Raw genomic sequence first — 3,831 nt, 5'->3', positions numbered from 1 at the left:
TGAGTTCAATTACGTAGAGTAGTTCAGTAATGTAGATCAAAATAAAAAGAAAATCTTAAAACTTCCTACAGGTGACCAGTCTTACAACCAAGTGATATCATGGTGGTTTAGATTCAATATACCATGCACACAAACAGCTCTTCCAAACTGTTTCATTTATGTAAGTGATTGGTGGGGAATTATACCTTATTGGGAAACAATTTTTTTGTAAACAAAATTAAACAGAATTTGATTCTATTTCTTCTTATACCAAAATATGGACAAGCCCTGCACGTGGGTGGCTCGTTGGTCTAGGGGTATGATTCTCGCTTCGGGTGTGAGAGGTCCCGGGTTCAAATCCCGGACGAGCCCTCTTCCTTTTCAACCACTTGGACTTAATAGCATCAGGGGGGAAAAACCGTTTTCCCAAATATTCTTGCCAAAAACACTGGCTGTGGAATGGCAGTGTTCTCGGAGGAGCCGGGCACGAATGCCCGCATCTCCCGCGCCTACTACGCACCTGCGGTGCTGATGCTGCACCAGCCACAGGCCGGCTCTTCCGTGCATCCTTCCTCGGGTGCAGGGAGGGAGGGAGGCGGGGGAGTGGCTGGCGGGCACGCGCATGCGCACACCTGCCGCAGGGGGCGGAGTGAGAGCCATGCTCCGGCACCTTACCTCCTGCCACCCAGTCCTAGTCCGAAATTTCCTTCTGCTGTTACAGCCCTCTGGTGGGTGGGGAGGGGTGGGGAGGGGTGGGGGGCTCTCCGACCCTCAACCTCTGCTGCTCCCACCACCCTGACCGCTGGCTCTACGGCCTATGATTGCGGCCAGACGCCGGCCTCTTTCTGGTCCTGCACTGCCCTGGTCGGAGCTCATTCAGGGGCTCTGTCAGCCAGTGAATATTCAGTGGCTGCTGTGTGTCCACCTGTGCCTGATGCTAGGGACGCAGAGGTGGGCAGGGAATAAAATAAGGTTTGTTTCTACTAGTTCCAAGTAACTACATAGCGTTTTCATGCGTCCAGAAGAGCATGCAGAAGCCGGGCCGACCTGTACACTCCAGGGAAAACCCCAAGGAGCAATCCCTACCCTAGACCCCATGTACTTTTTCCTCCAGGAAATGCTCTCACTTAGGAACTGTGCAAAACGCTCAGGTGAATTAATTAGCATAAATATAAAAGACAAAAAAAAGATGAGGAGGAAGGTATTAATTCAGTTCTTTTGCTCTTGCCAGCTATCTTAAGATATTTCCTTGGAATAACTGCTGTTTTGTGACCAACACTGAATGCTGACACACACACACACACACACACACACACACACACACATCACGGCAATTTCTTTGAAGGCTCATCTTGAAAGTATTCTGGAAGAGTGGTCTTTTTTTGCCTTTGTTTAGGGCAATTTTGGAAGCCCAATAAACATGAAGATGCAGGTCCTTTTTCAGAAGTGGTGTAGAATATATTATCTCTTTTTATACATGAAATATGAGTGTATAATTTATTTGTAAAACAATTTTATAATTTGAAGTAGATGTTGTTATTCATGAAGTTTGAAATTCAAACCTCCTCCAACCTTTGTCCTTCAAGAATTTTCTTAGGATGCAGGAAGTCAGTTCTATGCCACCTAAGCCAGAGATTGAATTATCCTCCTTCAAGACATTTTATTATCCCAAAAAGGATAATTTAAAGATACCGTCTGATAGGAAATGGCACAGTAGATCACTTTACTGTGATGCCCACAGTCAATAAACTGGACTCATAATCTCAGTGTCCAGTTATTATAAGGGCTTAATTATAATTATAACCAGCAACCAAGGATCACTAGACATCTAAAATAAGTGCCTAACATGATAGAGATAAAAGTGAACTGGAAAAAATAGAGGAAAGTATTATGCAGAAAGAAGAAAACTCAGGAAAGTTATTGCAGAGAGAAAGAATGCTATACAAAACAGTAGCTCAACTACAAAAGCCTCTTAAAATTCAAATTATGAGAGTAGAAATGAAAAACTTAATGGAGTAACTGCAATAAAATGTGAAGGATATCTTCCAGAATATGGAGTAAAAATATAAAGGGGAACCAGCAGTTATGCTCCCTGGTAGATACCCAAATGAATTGAAACTTATGACTACAACAAAACCTGCACACGAATGCTTATAGCAGTTTTATTCATAACTGGAAAAACTGAGAAGCAACCAAAACGTCCTTCAGTAAATGAATGGATGGGGTGTCTGATTGGTTCAGTTGGTTAAGCATCCAACTTTTGGGTTTGGCTCAGGTTACCATCTCAGAGTCTTGGCATTGAACCCATGTTGGGCTCTGTGCTCAGTGCAGAGTCTGCTTGAGAATCTCTCTCCCTCTACTATGCCCTTCCCCATGCTTGGGCACACACATGCTCTCTCTCTCAAATACATAAAATCTTTTAAAAATTAATAAATGGATAAACTGTGGTACATCCATAAAATGGAATATTATTTAGTAAGAAAAAAAATGAGCAATCAGGCCACAAAAAGACATTAAAGAACCTTAAAAGCATATTGTTAAGTGAAAGAAGCCAATCTGAAACAGGTAGGGAGGGATATAGGAATGAAGAGGTAGAGCACAGGCCAGTGAAATTATTCTGTATGATACTGTAATGATGGGCACATGTCATGACACATTTGTCAAAACCCATAGAATGTGCAGCAGAAGGAGTGAACCTTAATGTAAATTATGGACTTTGGTTACATTGGTCCCTCGGCTGTAGCAAATATAGCACAACACTATGAGATGTAAATAATAAGAGAAGCTGTAGGAAAGAAGAGAGGGTATGTGGGAACTCTGTACTTTCCTATCAATTTTTCTGTGAACCTAGAACTGCCTTAAAAAGATGTCTGGGAAGCCCCGGTGGCACAGCGGTTTAGCGCCACCTGCAGCCCGGGGTGTGATCCTGGAGACCCAGGATGGAATCCCACGTCGGGCTCCCTGCATGGAGCCTGCTTCTCCTTCTGCCTGTGTCTCTGCCTCTCTCTCTCTCTCTCTCTCTGTCTCTATGAATAAATAAAATCTTAAAAAAAAAGTCTAGATGGCGGAAGAGTAGGGTCCCCAAGTCACCTGTCCCCATCAATTTATAAATAATCCTGAAAACCTATGAATTCAGCCTGAGATTTAAAGAGAGAACAGCTGGAATGCTACAGAGAGAAGAGTTTGCACTTCTAACAAGTACAACTCTTTTTTAGCCACTCTGCACTGAGCAAAATGACTAGAAAGAACTCACCACAAAAGAAAGAATCAGAAATAGTACTCTCTCCCGCAGAGTTACAGAATTTGGATTACAATTTGATGTCAGAAAGCCAATTCAAAAGCACAATTATAAAGCTACTGGTGGCTCTGGAAAAAAGCATAAAGAATTCAAGAGACTTCATGGTTGCAGAATTTAGATCTAATCAGGCCGAAATTAAAAATCAATTAAGTGAGATGCAATCCAAACTGGAGGTCCTAATGATGAGGGTTAATGAGGCAGAAGAAAGAGTGAGTGACATAGAAGACAAGTTGATGGCAAGGAAGGAAGTTGAGGAAAAAAAGAGAAAAACAAAATACCATGAGGAAAGGTTAAGGAAAATAAATGACAGCCTCAGAAGGAAAAATCTATGTATAATTGGGGTTCCAGAGGGCACCAAAAGGAGAAGACCAGAAAATGTATTTGAACAAATCATAGCTGAGAACTTCCCTAACTTGGGGAGGGAAACAGGCATTCAGATCTAGAATATAAAGAGATCCCCGCCACCCCCCCCAATCAATAAAAACTGTTCAACACCTCGACATTTATTTATAAAGATTTTTATTTATTTCTTCATGAGAGAGATATATAGAGAG

At 42.2% G+C, this 3,831-nt stretch overlaps 1 non-coding gene across 1 annotated transcript; it reads left to right on the top strand.

Annotated features, from left to right (window-relative positions):
* Nucleotides 1-279: 279 nt before the first annotated feature.
* On the top strand, nucleotides 280-351 carry TRNAP-CGG (transfer RNA proline (anticodon CGG)). The gene has a single exon. It is a non-coding gene; the product is annotated as a tRNA-Pro (tRNA).
* Nucleotides 352-3,831: the final 3,480 nt, after the last annotated feature.

Source organism: Vulpes vulpes, chromosome 12 (assembly GCF_048418805.1).
Source record: "Vulpes vulpes isolate BD-2025 chromosome 12, VulVul3, whole genome shotgun sequence".
Classification (NCBI taxonomy): Eukaryota; Metazoa; Chordata; class Mammalia; order Carnivora; family Canidae; genus Vulpes; species Vulpes vulpes.
Note: the sequence above shows the minus strand (reverse complement) of the source record. Positions and strands in the feature narration are given on the sequence as shown.